Source organism: Heliangelus exortis, chromosome 8, assembly GCF_036169615.1.
Source record: "Heliangelus exortis chromosome 8, bHelExo1.hap1, whole genome shotgun sequence".
NCBI classification, from domain to species: domain Eukaryota; kingdom Metazoa; phylum Chordata; class Aves; order Apodiformes; family Trochilidae; genus Heliangelus; species Heliangelus exortis.
The window spans coordinates 26,675,156-26,694,059 of NC_092429.1; the positions used below are offsets into that span (position 1 = coordinate 26,675,156).

Sequence of the window (18,904 nt, forward strand, 5' to 3'; positions counted from 1 at the left end):
TAAAAATAATTGATTTTAAAAAAATATATTTATAATTCAAGTATCCTGCTTCACTATGAACCCAATAATAACAATTTTGGAGAGTTAACATCTTCCAACTTTTTCAGGTTATTTATCACAGTGGACTCGTGTTTGATCTTTGAATCTCCGTTGGAAAGATAAAAATACGAATTTTAAAAGCTCACTCTCTACTTCAGACTGCAAGCTTAGGAATGCATAAAATGTAAGTGAGCTGAAGCAACACGTGCTAGTCAAATGAGATAAATATTTTATGTCCTTTAGCTCTGGTAACAAAAGGCCTATAGTCTGTGGAATCCCTAATGCCAGCTGTATTGAAAGTTGCTGACTACTGGCTTGTGGCTCTTTGCTGCTCATACAGTATTACCCTTCCACACACTCAGTCTGAGCTTTCCTTTCTTATAAAGAAAAACCAAAAATGCAAAAGTATAAGCAAAAGAGGTAAGTGAAAGGTGCAAAGTGAAAAGCAGGCAATAAAGCATGTCTGTTTATGAGAGTTTCTTTGTGAGTAATCTTGGTTTTGACTATTGTTTGCCACACCTTCATATCTTTATCCCCTTTTCGTTTTGTTTGTCTTCACAACTGCTGCAATTTTGCCTAATTCCTTGAAGAGTGGGGTAGTAAAGTGATAGGATTTCCAAGGAATGTGGCATCACATCTCGGACTGTGCAGCCTTCCTTGTATTTCCTGCTTTTGCTCTCTGCTACAGACAAATAAACCTCTTCCTTCTTAAAGGACTTTTCTTGTGTATTGAATTGAATGTAACATAGATACAACACCTCCTGATAGGTGGTTTGTTTTTTTTTTTCTTTTCTCCCTGCTAGGGAGAGGTGAGTAATGGAGAAGCATTTCCTTTTTTCTAACCACTTACAAAAACAGAGCAATCTATAACATGTCCAGAATGGAAGTAGGACTGCTGTGTGTGAAAGCTCAGTGTCTTGTGCCGTACAGTGTTTTAACAGGGATGATAACCATGCATGAATTCATGCCATTCACATGCATGAGTTTGGTGATATGTATGTACTGACTACTCATAAAAAGAAGAAATTGTGCCACTGTTTAGAAAAGTTAATTTTTTCACCTTATAGTTTCTGTTCTCCAGACTCATAGCCTTTAAGTGCAGGACCAAGGGAAAATCGATTTAATCTGAAGTTGTAGAAAGCATGCAAATATTTAATGTGACTAATTCTGGTAAGCTTGACCTGAGAAGATTAAATAACTGTTTTACAGTGTCATGTACACAAGGCAGCAGTCAGGAACACGTGTTTCTTTGAAGGATGACTCTTTCAACTGCAACAGAATTTTATTGGGGTGTTCTTGAGATCTGTTTGCTCTACAGAATGCTTTGAACTACAGTAGTAATTCTCCCTGTGCAGAGAAGGATGGGTGCTTAGGGTTAACCATTGGTGTGAGGGAGTCACTGACACATCTTCTTTACCACAGGAGAAGCTGCCTTCTCAATCATTTTTCACAACAAGGACACTGTGAAGAAAATGCTTTTGTAGCTTTTACTTTGCTAATGCAGTTGGAGAGCCCTTCGATTTAGGTGCAAGCTGAGAATTTCTACTGCTAATCTGCTCTAGAGAGGCAAATTAGAGTTAATTGATGTACTCCTAAATGCAGCCTGTGTGAAATGAAGTTCCTTGTAGTGTAATTATTTTTTTTTAAATAGCACGATTTATTATTTCATAAGTAGGTAATTTCTCATTGCTGATAACATGCTCAGTCTTCCCTTCTGCTGTCACAGTTCCCTTGCCATAGAAAGGTTTCCTTTCAAAATATCATTGATTGAGTTCTGGCCTCTTGGGGGGCTGTATTTAGACTCACTGTTAATACATCAGCTCGTTCGTGTAATTACTGAGCTCTGACAGAGTAGCTTCTGTGGCTTAATGCACATTATCACTTTACATTTACTCTCTGTGAATTGCAGGACAACCCTTCATGCTTGGCGAGGAGTTTGTGACTCTACAAAACGAAGAAACCATTTTCTAGCTCCCAGCAAACTTTTTAAGTTTAGTTTTAGCATGTTCCATTTATCCGTGAGATAGTAGGAAAATATTTTCCTGTCTGTTTCTGTGTCATGACTTCACTAGCTTGAAATGACTCGTTTTACTGGGAGCCAAAATGCCTCTCCTGCTGGGATGTGAGAGTTGCTGTCTTTGGCATGTGGGGTAACAAGTTAATTCCTGTCTCTGCTTCAGCAAAAATCGTCAATGAAGGATCATATGTGGAGCTGTACCCCCCTTTGCAAGCCACTCTGCTTGCTCAACTGCAAGCAAGTCTGATGGTGCTAGAGACAGGAAATTTCTTTGAGGTTTTTTCTACGATTTTATTTCTGTTTCAGCATTACAGAGTGGTATGAATGAGGTGGTGTGGTGACCAGGAGAGAGGCTTTGTGGTTTTTATTAGCAGCAACTGTGCAAGCAAACTTAATTTGGCATACTTCAGTCTGTTGGTGTTTTTCCGACTTCACCCATCAGCTGTTGCTGACTGCATTGCAGAGGACTCTGCAATCTAGCAATTTCTCATTTTCTCCAGACCCTGCCATTAATAAGTGGAGATTCAGATTGTGTAGCAGATTAAGTGAGCATTCTCTTTTAATTTTGATACAAATATTTCCTTAAGTCCTTGGAAGATTGACCTGGTACTTACTTGCCTGGGGATATGCACTTATTAGCTGGGGTGAAAAATACCTGTATCATCTTGTCCCATATGGCTTTATAGGAAAGAAACAGTTACTAACTTCGTTACACTTCTTATATTTAATCTCCTCTCCCAACCCCTAGAACAACCAGTCTGGCTTTATTCTTTCTCTGCTTCCTCCTCTTGTGTATAGTTCCTGGTGTCTTTTTCTGCATGCTTCCCTTCCTTACCACTGCCCCATCTTGCTGATTTTCTGCCAAAATGTTTCTACCTTTTGATGTTCTTTGGGATGTCTTTAACCTGTGCTCTTCTTCAGTTCATGAGAGAATTAGAAAAATGTTCAGCAGTTACCAGTAAAAGGCCAAGCCTTTTGTGATCTCTGTGCAAAGGGGACAATTCCTCCTGTCCCCTCACTCAATTGTACTTTATTCAGGGGAATAAACACACGAGGGGAATTCTGGTTTTCACTCACCCTGCCCCTCCTCCCTTAAACATTTTCTATAAAACCATTTTGCACAAATTATTTTCACCATGTGTTTGTGGTGAATAAGCACGTCAAACTGTACTTTGGGGGTCTAAAGTGTCTTTTGCCTTTCATGCAAATAGTATCTCAAAGCTGGTTTGAGTTGTTGTGAGAGTTTGACTTTCTTGTGAGTTTGACTCTCAGGAGAAGGCAATGAGTGGTGGAGTCAGCTCTGCTTCAGTGGACAAGGTAATTGTTACTCATGCATAAAGATACTCCTAATTCCTTCAGTAAAACCAGCATTTTTTTCATACTACCCCTGCTTCATTGCTTTCACCTCTCCAGCCTTTGAAGAAGAGGAAAGAGAGGAAGTTTGGTGGTTTTTCTTCCTGCTAGGTAGACACTAATTGTAGCTCAAGCAAAAGCGCAGTACTTCAAGCACATAGGAGGGGAAAAATCACTGATTTTAGTTAAATAATACAACAGGAGTGTGTGAAGGTGTGGTTTACTTTTTGGGGCTACACTATCATCGACCTTTATTTTTTTTTCCCCCTGTCATTTACACCTAAAAGATGAGTCCCATCCTGGTGGCAGAGGCGTGTGTCTGGTCACTTAAAGATCCATTGAGGAAAGCAGATGAGAGTTATGCAGAACAATTGAAAACAACTGCATTTCTGTTCCACTAAAGGAAAACCAGTTGCTTCATTAAACTTTGCATTTGGACTTTCACAGAGCCAGTGTATGAATCCATGATTTTTCAAACCCAGCCGTTTTGGTTCCCATGATGACATGGGACTGAAATGCTCATTTGAAGTTTTGTGTGGAAAAATGCATTCCTTTGCACATAGATGGCCGTGGCTTTTAGGGTTATTTTGGAGAGCAAATTACGAGATTCTCATGTGGTTCTGATCTCTTCTGTTTTCTTTAACAATATGCTCAAGTTGAGAGATTAAGAGGGAGTTTCTGACAGTTGTCTGCTATCTGCAAAACCGGACGGTCTCATACGTAGTCAAAGCCATTAAAAATGTGTAGTCTGGAGGGAGGGAGGAGGGACACCCAGGGAGGAGAAAGGCAGAGACCAGCCAGTTTGTTGTGTTGTCCTGGAGGAGGACCCAAGAAGCCTGACCTCTCTTGCACTGCCAGATTGCTGCTGGGAGGTTCAACCCAGGTGGAGGGAGGGTGGCTCCACACTATAACCTCATCTCCTGAAAGCTCACGGTCCCTTTTGGGGAACACATGTTGGGAGCATGGTTCTGATTATTGCATTATGGGGAGGCTTAATCATATACCTAACCCAGTATCACTGCTCACTGCTACCAGAATTTTTCCCCTCTTCTATGGGCTCCAGAGCTCAGTAGTCAAATTTATGTTGAAGGTTTGAGGGTGGAGGGTAGAAGAGCAACTTGAATCAGATGATGGGGTTCCTTTTGGAGTCTTGGTGGCTGCAAGCTGTCTCAAGGATGCAGTTACCTGGAAGGGTGGCAAGTGTTGGAGCTGGGGAGGCAAAAGGGCTTGTACCTCTTGCATTTTTAGAACTTAAACGTATTACTCAGGAGAGTATTTTAAAAGCCATGAGAATTATCTTAAAACAGCGGAGAGGAAGGCAGATAGTCATCTGTTGAGTAATACTGTAAAAAAATCGTTTCTCTTGGCTGAGTTTCTTGGTAAAGAAAAACTTTATATTAAAAATTAATATCTGCATCCTGCTTTTAAGGTATTGATACCTGTAGTAAGCCTATTCCAGACTTCAGGAATTAGCAATAAAGCTGCAAATGAGTAAGTTTGGAACCACTGAGGGGTGCCTGAGAATGAGGGAGATGGAACTTTGAGGCGTTTCTACCTTGCAGAGTAGACAAAGCTCTAGTTACTGTCAGGTGCTTTCATAACTGCATGTTTTGGTTTTTATAAAGGAACCATGCTAACACAGTAACAGCACTATTTTAGTATTTGAACTTGACAATATCCTACGATAAATGGGTAGTTTATTAGCACACTGGTGAATTCTGTACTCATGCGGAGCACCAGTAAGTAAGATCTATTAGAAGGCACTTGGTTTTTTTAGCATAATTTGGCTGGTGTTACCCTCTGCAATGAGGAGTATAGGGTCAGGCAAGGTCTGGTGTGGTTTTTGTTGTACTGATGCTGACAACAATTTTGTTAATCTCCTCACCACTGGCTCTGCTGGGAAGGAACTGGAAACAGTGCTCTAGTAACAGCCCCTGTAAGTGAGATGGATGTTCTGCAGGTGCAGGCTGCACTTCCTCCCTGTACTGGACACAGGGTTACAGAAATACATTTCCATCTCCTATATGTACCCCAGAATTGGTTATTTGCAGTGATGCCAGGGCTTTTCCAGCTGATGTACTCTGGGCTAAGGGCTGCAGAATCCTTCATGAGGACCAGGAGAGTATGTAATGATAAAAATCTAAGTGCATTTCTTCCATTTTCTCCTCATTTTTAAATCTGTTGTAGAAATCTCATCCTTTTTTAGTTTCCCCTCCTCAGCCTCCCTGACTTCCTCCTCCCCTTCTTTATTTCCTTACATCTCTCAAATGTGTGGGTTTATTAGGAAGCTGTAATCTTCACGTCATCGTTCACTTCAGTTGCAAACATCTTACTCTGCAGAATGAACCCCTCGCTGTTTCTCATTCAGTTTCCAGTAAATTTCCCGTTTGTCTGGATTCTGGGTTATTTACTCAAAAGAGCCAATTAGGCAGCAACAAACTCCTTGCTGATGAGATCTGCCAGGCTGGCATGCGTGGCTGCGTGTCAGCCACAAAGGCTTTTCCCCCCTTTCCTGGAAATTGCATAATTTGAGCAGTTCTTTTTCATATTCTGTTTCAGATTTCCCAACTTCTGAATTTAGTGTATTGTTTGTCTTTTTAATTTGTTTTTTAAAAAAATCTGTCTCAAATTGTCTTGTCTGTGCAAAAAATGCTGTCCTCTGGAGAAGGGAGAGCAGAGAACAACCTGCAAATTCTTCCTTATCAAAATCTTTCATTGAGAAAATTTAAAACCTCACTCTTTAGAGTCTTTTTATTTAATACATGTTAAAATACTGGATAAGCTCCAGCAAAGCTCATTGGTTCATCAGGAATGTTGTGCTAGAGGCGAGAAACCCTTCTCACAGTGAAGCTCAGGTTTTGGCAGGAATTTTTTGCCTCATCCTCACAGGTTTTTGTGCAGGACAAGCAATTTCCCTCAGTACCCGACTGCCTTGTTCTGCTTTGCAACCACCTCCTGAGCCATCCCAGCTGACTGCTTCTCTAAGGACAGGCAGGAGATCCCCTCTTCTTGACATATTCCTGTCATATTCTTTTTTTTTTTTTTTTCTGTCATGAAGTCTGGAAGCATGAGGAAGAGGAACTGCAGGGAGATGGGGTCTTCTTCCAGAGGAGGTTAAGCTGCTGAGGAAGAAGATAGTGACTGAGTCTGAGACTTGAAAGAATTTGAGACAGAACAGGTCTTAGAAACCTCAGTGAGGACTGTATGCTGCACCTCAGGCCTATACTGAAAAATTGCTGAGCTGCTGGTGGGAAGTTCAATTTTTACAGACAGTAAAATGTAGATAAAATAATGGGCTCTGTTCATACTGCATGCAGACAAGGGCGACTCCATGTCTGCAGTGCTTTTTTTGTCTTCAATATTAGAGATACGTGGTTTTGACATCTTGGATTCAAGAAGGCAGTATGTAATTCTGTCAGTATGTTTCTTGAAGTGTGTATATGGTTCTTCCCTGCCTCTTCCCTTGATAGAGATTCTTAGCATATGTACCAAAGCATTAGTTTGTATTGGTCACAGCAACATTATTAATGCCTGCTATTACTGATAATTAATAAGTTAATAAAACTGTTTCAGATTTTGCCAAAGCAAAGCAGAGACATGGAGCTACTATAAGACATAGATGTAGACAATAAATATATTTCTCCTCCTAAATAGAAAGCAACATTGGATACAAATTTATAGTGATCTCCCATGTAGTCTAAGTGTTCCTTTTCCTGTCTGTCTTAGTTTCTAGTTAATGTGCAGAGAGACTTTGTACTGAAGAGGCTTACAAAGTTTAGTTTTTCAACTAGATGACCAGATTAGACACAATTTGAAAGGATGGAAAGTGGGGAACTGGTAAATATCTGTAGACATGAACTTTAAAAAAATTGAGAATGTTAATCTGAATAATCCAGCAGATCATCCATTGGTGGAAAGTCTTTGAATGCAAACTGTGTAAGTACTTTGAGACTGATCAAAACTATTAATGCATAATTGATTTCCTCTGTTGACTTATCTGTTAGATATTTAACCTCTTCTTTTTAAAAAATGTGCAGTTTTCTGTTTCCAAAGCATCCTTCCGCTGTCCTTTGCATAGTGGGAAGCATCTCCTGCTGGCATCCTGTCACTTTGCCAGCCTTGAGGCTTCACTTTCAAGGTTGGATGAATGCTTTGGGTTCTTCCTGTCCTGCTGGGGTTGGTGGAATTGGGGAGCAGATTTCCCCTACTGCACACTCAGTTTTGTGCCTGGATGGGGCCATCTGAGACAAAATACTGTCTTTTCTGAACAAGGCAGGCTATGATCCCAAAGCTATGTTGCCAAACTCATGGCAGGAGCTCTCTGAAAAGAATCACTGTGATCTCCTGGTTACTGTATTTCCTGGGTGATTTTTTTCTGTACCTCCTTTCTCTTTGCTTATGCCAGTTGTAATAATGTTTTTTTAGATGGTTGCTATTTTTTTTCATAAGTGGCAGTTGCAATAAAAAGTGGCCTGAACTGCATCTGTTTCAGAGTTCTGTTATAACTCTGGTTTTAGGAGTACATTTCCCTTTAAAAAAAAGAAAAGTAAATCCGAGAAATTATAATCTCTCCTAGGATCTGTACAGGGGCTGTGGTTTGAGAACTTCTGAAGTGACTTGTTAAGTTGAATGTCTGAGAAACAAAATTATTTGACTCGCTACTTATATTTAGTATCATTACCTACTGCATTAGGTTCTGTTTTCTTCTGAGCTTTAATGTTTCTGGTCAGGAAGGTTAACAGGGAAAACGCCCAGCTGAAGGCATTTGTGTGCTTATCAGAGGGCAAATGTATGAAAAACATCAGGTCACTATGCTGGGTGTCAAGTTTGTTGTTTTTTTTTTTAAGAGTCTGTAGAAGGGTAGTCAAGGGTGGGGAGAGGATGTCCTTCCTTTTTGGTAAAACCTCTAAAATTGGAGGCACTGGTGAATCCATAGTGCACACATGACCTGAAATCACTGAACCCTCTTGATGCAGAATGTCTTGATGCAGAATCACATATGAATATGAGATCCCAAACATATATCCTGGGATTCTAGCTACTCAAGATGATGATTTCTCTGGTTTTGAGTATATTTTCAACTGAAAAAAATCTAATTACAGGCTTATGTAGTATTAAAAATGTGAGTTTTTTGCTATGAGAAAGCTTTTACTAGAACTTTCTCTAATAAGACAGCAAAGGGAAGATGCCCAGGTTTAAAGTGCTTTTACACCATTACATTTGGTGTGTATCAGGTGAAAGCCCCTAATACTGGGGAAGTGGGGTTAAAACCCAAAGGGAATAGAGGACTTTAAGCACAGTTTTTTCTAGTCTGAAGCTGTGTCCTGCTCTTTGTTCTCCCCATTCCTGTCTCTGTATGTTACAGTAGTGTTTATCAGAGAAAAACTCTTCAAGGGATTAACTGACCAGACTCCTCTCCTTATGTGACCTTAAATAGATAGCACAGTCAAGACCATTTTCCTTCTCCTAATGGGGTGTGAGAGGCAGCAGAGCAGGTATCTTATTTTCCTTTCTTGAAACACAAAGGGCTGTAACTCCTCAATATTTTCTTTCTTTCTGTCCCAAGAGATCATGCCCTGGGGCTTTTTATTTTTATTACCTGGAACCCCCTCCCTAAGCAGGCTGAGGATCCTCTGCTGCCTGAAGCAATTACTCTTTAAATTGAGACAAATTTGAGGCATTGTGCAAAGTCTTTCAGCATCTCTTGAGATTCCCCATGATAATCACATCACCCTGCTGAAGAACCCCTCTTAATATTAATGTAGCAATTGTTTTGGTGCTTAGCAGGGATGAAGGCATTAATGTGAAGCCTTCAACTGGCGGGTATTAACAAAAATGATTTGTGTTTTTGTTTTGTAGCAGTGATTTCATTACACTTGAACAATGAAATTCTGGATGCTTTTTGGCAGATGGGGACATAAACACTTGTATGAAGGCAGTTAGCTGGCATATGGGGCTACATGAACCTTGCTTTTTCTTGCACACATCAGTTTCCCAGAAATTACTTCCATGATATTGGTGCTGGGTGAGCTTCCTGGACTCTCAAGGCTACCCAAGAGAATGGGGATGGCCCTGCACTGTCCTTGGGCATACATAGGCAGGCACAGTCCTTTGGCATGGCTTATATCCATGTGGCTGTGCAGTCTGAATGCCAAGTGATGTGGACTCATGTTGCTGGAGATGGTTAATTGTTTATCAGGTTTTTTTTGGGGGGGTGGGGAGTGGGAGGTTGTTTTGTTTTGTTTTGTTTTGAGTCATGGTGTTTAGAGGTTTATCACAGGGCCCTCTTGAAAGGTTAGCAGGGAAGAGTTTGCTACGTGAACAACTTGGATGACCAATTCCTTGCCTGGTGTCTCAAGAGCTGCTAGGAGAGAAGACTGAGAGGTGAACCCATGTCTAGATGAAGATTTCTGGCAGGGCAGGGGGCCAGCCATGGCACACAGAATGGCTGCTGCTGTCAAGTGAAGTGGCATGAGCACAAAGGAATGGTTTCTCAACCTCTGATATGCTAGCATGTTGTTCCTGGTTAAATGGAAATGAAGGTTTGGAATTGTCCAGTTCTTTCATAATGAAGTGTTGCTTTTTAAGCTTGGAAGCAGCCCTTTGGCAGAAGCCTTGCACACTGCTTGCCCTGTGCTCCCCTGTTTCTGTAATTGGTCTTCTCCCTCTTATGTGGGAGAGTTGCTCTGAAGCTTGTCCCATATACTCTGGGAAAAATAATGTGAAATCTCTGATTTTAAGAGCATCTCTCTCTCTCTCTCTCTCTCTCTCTTGACCCTAAGCCTTTCCCTGGTGTTGCATTCATGCCTTAAGGGATAGCAACAATTTAATTTTGCTTTACTTTTATGGAAATTTGGTTTGTCTTGAAAGACAGGGTGGGAAGAGGAGGGGGTGGACTGTGGACTGTGGAATCTGCTGTTGCTGTATTGAAAGTAAGAAAAAAAAGGGGGATCTTTTAGTAGCCAGCTTTGCAAGTAAAAAGGACATTTGTTGAACAGTCACAGATCTTTCAGTGTTTCAACTTAGATGTAATAAAGCTCTTTTATGAGACAAGTGGCCTTTGACATGAAGATAAATAACGTGCATCTGTATGAAAAGGCAGAAGATGGCAGCTTTTTCAGACAGACACTCATATCATCTTGGAGTGAAGCATTGCTAAGCTGCCCACTTCTCTTCACTCAACCTTTTGTGCTGGCAATTGTGCAGTTGAGTTTGAGATACCACAGAGTGGTCAGGAATTATTTCTGTGGAGTTATCAGTAAAGATACTGGCTGCTAAAAATTCCAAACCAAGAGCTGCTGTAACTTTGCTATACTTTTAGAGACAAGGAAGAATTTTAGTTTTGCAAAGGAGAGTGTCTCTTAGCCTTTCCTGCCACAGGTGCTTGGGAGAAGTCTACCAGACCTACATTTTTGAGCAGAAGAGCAGCTATGGCTGTGTCCTGGACAAGAGGAAGGATGGTCACTCTCTTTAGCTGCTCCTTGGGGGTGGACCAAAGCTGCTCTGTCCAACTTTGCTTGGTGTGTAGGGCTGCTGATGCAGCCTGCTGCAACCACAGAAGATGGGCAGCAGTCTGTGCTTGGCTTGCTCCTTCTGCAGCCTGGGCAGGATGCTCTGCAGAGCCACAGGACTTGGCATAGTCTGAAGCAGGACATCTCTGAGGGCAGTGGTAGCTGAAAGCAGCTGCTGCTGTCTCTCTTCTGGACTCTGTCTGCCCTTGCTCATTGTGCCTGCCAAGTGCATGGGCCTGCTGGAGATCCAGGAGAGTGGCCAAAGCTGTTGCTGTCTGTCTTTGGAGCATTTTGGGTCAGGAGAGCTTGACTGGCCTGCTCTCTCACCTCTCTGGAGAGTGTTGGTTGCTGGCAGTGGGGCAAATGTTATAGCCCTCTGTGTCTGTACAAAAGGATTTGGTGGCATGTCTGGTGTACTCATGCTGATGGTGTGGTCTCCAGTTTGCCCAGAGCTGGATTCCTCAAAATGGTGGAGAAAGCCAGAAGACTGAAGGAGCCTGAAGCTGTGTGAGACTGGGTTCTGTGAAAACAAGCAGGCTGTTCATGAAACATTTTTATGTTTATGAAGCATGCATTTTACTCCTGCCTAGTCCTTGCACACACACACACACACACACACACACACACACACACACTCCTGTCTGCCTGTTGGGGACAGGGCTGGTGGTTGTGGCTGTGTGGTCTGACCCAGGCACAAGCTAAGCATCCCTGTTGTGCTTGCTCATGGCACCTACACTGCAAGGTGCAGTAGTTGTAACTGGTGGTGCCTCTTCTGGGTTTTTCATCTGCCTCCCTTTTCCTTGCCTTCTGTCCCTGGAGTGAGGTGCACACTTTTGTCCAGGCACTTGGAAAGCTTATGGGACACTTCGTACTGGAAATCCCGGAGACCTCTCCAGAGGAGGAAGCAGCGTCTCCTGTTTGTCTTGAGTTATTCTGTCAAAACAATGGCTTCAGAATCTGCCTAATTGAAAAGCTAGTTTTAATCTGATGGGAAGATGTTTGTATATTTAAAATAATTATTCCTTGCTGGAGCCACTCCCTGCTTTTGTCCTTCTCGGCTGGACTTTTCGGCTTCACTTAGCTAATATGCAGTGCCTGTTTACAGCAGGGATACTGGAGCATGAAGAAGGAAGTCGGTACATTTAATACTGATTTGGTTCCAAGCTTCCTGTGCATGTGCGTGCATGTGTGTGTGTGTGTGTGTGTGTGTGTGTGTCTGTTTCCAGCCTTGTTCATCCAGGCACTGTGCAGCTTTAGGAGAAGAAGCCAAGGGACTGGCGGAGGTGCAGGGACTCGATGCGGGCGTTATTTTTTTGAACTCTTCTACCCAGTTTGGTCCTGAGCAGGTTTAGACAACACTGTTAAAAATTCTACTATGGCAAGCCTGGTAAGGAAGATGCTAGTGCAGACAAAGGCATTCACTGGTGAGTATGAGAAACACCTTGCCTGATGGGAAAGATAACTGATAGGGGTTGAGGTGGTGAGGAGGAGAAATGCTGTAGCAGGCTGAGAGCTGTGTGGTGTTGTTGCTTTCATCTTCTGTTTCCAGTGCCCAGTGGCTACCTGGAAAGGCCAAAACCTTTGTCCATGGAGAAGATGATTATCCAGAGGAATGCACCTAGTTATGATTAGGAAGCATGGTCCTTTCTGAAGTCCATTCCTCGGCGTGCCCTGGGATTTCTGCCTTAGCTTGTCTAAATTCCAGCAGCAGTCTGTAAATGTAGCTTTGATGGCTTTTCATTTTGGAGGTTTTGGGAGGAGTGGGCAGCTTGCAGGAGGCAGGCACCTCAGGAGCATATAAACTGTTATGTCAATTGTGCCTGTACCGAAAGATAGGATTGAGAAGAGAACAATGCTAATAATCTCTAGGAGAAACAATTTTATTGCTTTTTTTATTATTATTCTTTTGATTTGCTGGTAAGTACCTAATTGGGTTTCAGTAAGGTGCTCTTGTGTTGCGGTGGTTACAGAAATTGTCATCAGGGTGTCGTATATTTTGGATTTAAAATATCCCAGTAGCAGCACCATCCTCTGCCTGGGGTTTTTCATTGAAATTTATGGTGTTTATTCAGCTCTTAATTGTGCAGATTAGAATAATTACAGAGTGTGATTATATGCCTACCCGGTGACAGTGTTTTTTAAGAAGTCAACTCAGATTTCAGGAATTTATTTTATTAGCCTTGTGTCTTTCTGGTGCAGCTTGTCCTTTCTTCATGCTGGGGCTCTGCAAAGCAAACACCATAAACTGCCACAGCAGGAACCAATTTTTGCAGCAGTGTCTCCCAGTGAATCAATCTTTAATAGGGCAGAAGGCTTTTCAATAACTCTGGCTAATTAGAACTGATTTGGGGAGTTCTCAGTGACTGAAACAATCCTTCCCAAGCCAGCAACTTGTCTCTGCTCCAAGGGTCTGTTAAGGAGAGGAGCGCACAATTGGAGCCATGTGTGGTCAGGTTTGTGCAAGTGCCAATTTTATCAATATATGAACCTTAATGAAAGGTTGTTCTTGGAAAACAGGAATTTTGTGAGTTACTGACTGCTGGGAGTCTCTCCCATGGCTGCAGTTGAGGAAGGGACAGTTTGACCCACAGGTGTAAGCAGCATCTCTTGGGTACAAGTTACAGACTGGATGTGCTAAGTATTATTCTGGCCTCTGCTGGGAAAGAGACCTTGTGGCAAATGCTGTTCCCTTCTCATCCAAACTTAACTGGTCTCTCTTTGCTCACTCAAGATGTCTCAGAAATCATGAATTTCTGCCTCTAGGAAAAATAGAGCTATCACTTGAAACAGAGTAATTCCTGATTATGTTGTAACTCATGTGGCATGACAAATAGAGGAAAATAAAGAGGTCTCCCTGGTCTCTCTATAAGTAACTTGGGACTTGGGATAAATTAACCCGTCTTTACAAAAAAGAAGTGAGTGAAAATAAGTGTGTTTCCTTGCATCAGAGGTAAGGAGATTGGAATGATTCTAGTTGAAATTTCACTTGAAAAGCAAGCAGTCTGAGAATTAGCATACAGGACTTTTATCAAGCGATGTCTCAGAGATATTAGATGACAAAAGCATAAATTTACCTTACATAGATTTCTTAAGAGAAGTTTTAGCCTATCAGTGTTTGAAAGCACAATTCTTTGATGAGGGAAATGTGTAATAAGCATTGTCTTTAACTTTCAGCATGATTTTAGGATCTCTAAGGAGGTTTTTTAAAAACTTAAATCTCATTATTTATGATATGATGATGTGTTGAATGTTTTGGTTTTGTTTTTTTTTTTTAAATATCTGCAGGAAGTCCGCAGTGCTAGGAGAGTGTTGTGAAATACAGCTGGTGAGAGGCTGACCCCAGAGGAGACACAGCCCTTGAAAAACTGTTTGGATAGGGTGTATAAATACAAACACTCCTGCTGAAGTTTGTGCTTGAAGATACTTGGATTTCTTCATTTGGAAAGGTTGGGGGCTGAGACTTCAGTTCTATAATCTCAGCCTTCTGTCCAGATCTTGTACTAGTGAGCAGATAAAATCAACACTGTGGTGATTGGATGGAAAAAGAAATGACACAGGAAGGAAACATTATAAAGAAGCATAAAGAGCACTTAAAAGCTTTATTTTCCGGTGTTTAAAGTATGGGGAGCAGCAAGAATATAAATTTATATCTTATTCTGTCTTATCACATGGAATTCCAGCAGAAGAAAAGTCTGCAGCAAATTAGGTTGATGAGCATTTTGTCTTTACTCTATTGGGTCTCTGATTACCAGTCTTTATTTAATGCTTCTCATGCCATTAAGAATCTTTTCTTTCATTCTCAGTTCCTGGTGAGGGATTTACTTCTAGGATATCTGAAAGTGATCTTGGTTTGTGTGTTCCAAATTTATGCATTTGCTTAGCTACTAACAACTCGGAACAGCATTCAGAGATTTCAGGATTAATTAACTAATGAAAGAACACCAGTCTTTAGAAGGGACTTCTCAGTGGTGACGTCTGTATAAAAATAGACATAGTCAAAGGCTATTTCTGCAGGAGTTACATTCTGAATACTTTGAGACAGTTGGTTTTTATTGACCCTTCTGCTTAAACATGTTTAAGTTTAGTTCTTGTAGAGAACATCATGAAGTGGTGGTGAAAATGTATGTCCTAAGCTTTCAATCTTTATTTAAAACAACAGGTTCTAAAAAGTCCAGGTTAAAGTAGACAGATGGCATTTTGCCAGCTTAACAAATGCTATTGCATTTTCTCCTGCAGTTGTAGATCAGCAGGCAGAGAAATTAAAATGCAAATTGTTTTTTGGAATTAAGATAAACTGAAATTAGCTTCAGTCATGCCCTAGCTGAAGAGATGTTTAAGTCAGCTGGAACTGGCTGTTCGTTAACATCATTGCTTGCGCTCTAAAATACAAAAATACAAATTCTATGGAAAACTTAACACATTAAAGAACTGCAAAGCAGCAAAACCTTACAAAGAAGGACTTAGCTAGGCAGTATTCTTTGTTTTCAAAATATATATTGTGTTTCCTTTCATTTAGTGTTGAAATGAAAACCATTATTTCAGCTGCATAGCCACAAATGATGCTGCCACATCATCTGAAGATTGTGCAGGATGATGCTGGATAGAAGAAGCTGTTAAATTAAAGTTTAAGTTGTCCCGCCAAGGTTCTTAAATAGCAGAAAAGTTAATAACTTTAATGGTTGCACCATCTTACAACTACTGTCTTTCAGAAGGTAAATACTGGTGATACCTCAAAGGATTTTTTTTGAGGATGAGAAGAATATCTTGTCTTTTATCTGAGATTGCTGAGGATGGCATGTTGAGGACCTTTACAGTAAATGGCCCTGTGTAAAATAGTATAGATTTTAAAGATAGTAGTCACTAGCTGTCATACCAGAAGGCTGTGGCAAAGGGAGCTTCAGTATTTAAATTAATAACCTGAGTGCACGGCTATCTCGCATAATAAAAATTTTGCAGCACAGGTATCAGAAATACTTTGTCTGGTTTGGATTTAGTAATGCTTTATTCTGTCATGGAGCCATCAGAATCCTGTCTTCACAAAGTCTTTTAATATTCTTAACAAAAAAAAAAGTTTTAAAACAGTGTTCATTATCTAAACATCGGAGCTGAGCACAGAATGCTGTGTGCTATTTCCTCTGCAGACAGATAATTGCAATACAGAGAGGAAACTGAAAAGTGTGAAGTACAAGATCTTAAATAGTGTGTGTAAGTTCCTATTTCTGTTTGCTAGGAATTTAATATATGTTTTTAATTTTTTTTAAATAACTAAAAAATTTTAGCCTCTAAAAAGCTTAAGTTTTCATTGGGAATAAATCACTTATCTCTGAAGATACCTTGTATTAAAAGTAAGCTTTTTGCTGTTCTTTGCATCTCTTCCTCCTCTTCCCTACAGATAATCAAGGGACTGCAGCAAGGCTCCTTGTGTTGTTCTACAGTTGATTTTCCTTGTGGAAGTTAATTTACAGTCCCCCTCTGACATGACAATAAAGGGTATTTCTTTATCCCTGGACTACAAGTCAGATTCTCTGACAATTCTGCATTCCAGATTTTCCTTTCAGACATTAAGAGTTCCATGTTGTCTTTCCAGCTTCAAAAACTGGACTAATAATATCTTCAGTATTCTCCCTGTGTTTTGGCTGGGAGTGTTGTAGAAATGTTTTGGGACAGGCTTTTTTGGTGATCAATATAAGTTTTCCTTATTTAATTCCAAACTGAACAAAGCCACCGTAATTCTGAATGGGGAAGGTTTCTTATAGGCTTTGTTATCTGTGTTAAATCATCTTCATTGTTGAACATATATTTTTAATATCCCTGTGTTTCTCCACTTGAAGTTCACAGAGGGTAGTATCATATCGGCTGTGACAGGAAACTATTTTGCCTTCTGCTAGCCAGCTTTCCACAACTACCACTGTGTAAATAAACAGTTATTGCTGATGGTGTAAACACTAGAGGTATTCACTTCACTTGTCAGTATTTTCTGTTGTTATTATGATTAAATTTGCAGTCCTGAGGGTTCTTATCAGATAACACTAAGGGAGTGAATTAGTTTTGAAAATGAGATTTCCCATCTTAGTATGGCCTGAGAGAAGATAACAAATTAGATGATAGTTTAGGTAGAAGGATGAGTGAATTTAAACTCGGGAGTTAATTTAATTCTGGAAGTTGCTTTGGGGCTGAAAGTTTAACTAGATTAGTCAGAAAAAGTACAAATGTTAATTTCCTGCTTGTGTCTGTAGATTTTGAAGCTTTAAAAGTCCGTGTATATATCTTTTGACCTCACCCGTTACTTTCTGGTACAGAAAGCAGGCAGCACCTAGTTCTTCTCCAAGCTGAATTCAACTTTTTCCTGGATAAGTGTTCAAATATATCTGCACTTGATAAATTACAGTCTTCTAGCTGTCAAATTTCAAGAGCTCTACGTCAGCTGTCAAATCTCTATAGCTGGGTAATGGCAGCATTAGACCTGCCTGTGACAGAAGAAGCTGCATTGGCATCCCTAAAGTTAAGATCTTGAGACAGTGAATATTTTTTTCTTCCTTCTCTTCCTTTCCCCTTCCCCTCTGTGTAATATTTCCCCTATTATTCCTGGCTCTACATTTCTGAACTTTAAATACAGTTTAAAGTATTTATTTATCCTTGTTGTTGAAATTATGTTGTGTGTCACTAATCTTTTGTGCATTGGTCTTTCATACTGCTTAATTTTCCCAGTAGTGTAGTTTGTGGCACTTGGCTTCAGTTGTTTTAGTAGGAATCCTTACATTTAATAAAATTGCACTTATTAATAGAAAAAGAATGTGTGAGCAGTGATTTTCCTCCCCTGGCTTTGGTGGGGTTACCCAGAAATTGCTACTTTCTCTGGTTAGTTCCACCAGAAAATCCTCATGACTGACTGGTGCAAAATTTAGTCTAAATGGTAAAGGGGTTGAAGCTCTCATTTAAGTAATGCTCTCATTGCCAACTTCAAAAAGTGTTAAAAAGAGAAAATTAAATCAGTGTTGGAATGGATGTTTTTGTGTTGCTAAACCTATTTTATTGTTACACAGTTGGTAGTCTAGAGTTGTGATTACAAAGAGGACTTTCTAAAATGAACTGGAAGCATAGGTGCAGGTGGGTGAACTCTTCTATTAACTTCAGTGATATGCAGTCTCTTAAAATCCTTGTAGGTTGGAACGGATATGGACTATTCAGCTGTGAGAAATACAGTTTATACAACAGGAAAGGTTATGGGGTTTAATCCATCTTTTGGTGGTGTTTGATGGTTGTAACAGAATCATGGAATGCTTAGCATTGGAAGGGACCTTAAAGATCATCAATATGGGAAGTTTAGAGAGGAGAGAATGAAGAAAAAGTAATTGAAAAAACTCAGTAGGGTAGAAGAATGAAGGAGAGGAATAAAACCAACTGGTGACTGTGACAAAAAGATTCTGATTGAGGAACTGGTGTGCAGTCATCTCTGTTAAAATCTTGGACTGTTTCTGGAAAATTAGAAATTCCACAGTAGACTGATTTGAGTAACAAAGACAGTTCAAGAAGTATTTGTTTGGTTTCTCCCACCCTTGGTACAGGTTCCTCAGTTGTGCTGCTTTAAGCTGAGGAGTTGTGAACTCACAATCACCGAAGTGAAAGATTTTAAACAGCTTGGAACATCAAAATGCTCCTGCAAGATCACATCTTAGCCAGAGCTTCTGCACGGTCCAGCAGCAGCCTGTTGGGAGCAGTGAGTTTAGGGTTTGCTTGTACTTCTGTGCACAAATAAATATCAAATAAATATCAAGCACAAATAAATATCAAGCTGATTTTGGACTTAAACTATCCTCCTGTCTCTGCTTACCTGAATTTCCCCCCAAACCACTTTGATGTGCTAAGCTGGGTGTACATTCTAAACCTTGAACATGGTTTAGTGGTTTGGCAAGAAACATGAATTTTTGTTCGTTTGACAAAAAACCTGAGTTAACGCTGAAAATTTGCTGTTGGTTGGGATTGG

At 40.4% G+C, this 18,904-nt stretch overlaps 1 protein-coding gene across 4 annotated transcripts in view; it reads left to right on the forward strand.

Moving 5' to 3' along the window:
- RASAL2 (RAS protein activator like 2) overlaps window positions 1–18,904 on the forward strand; it is a 176,191-nt gene that overhangs the window by 22,274 nt on the left and 135,013 nt on the right. Inside the window, exon 1 of one of the 4 annotated variants that reach the window (XM_071751158.1) lies at window positions 12,118–12,344. The exons of the other annotated variants lie outside the window; for them this stretch is intronic. The gene's annotated coding sequence lies outside the window, so the exon portion shown is untranslated. Of the gene's footprint in view, window positions 1–12,117; window positions 12,345–18,904 lie in introns of those variants that run through there. 4 annotated transcript variants of the gene reach the window in all.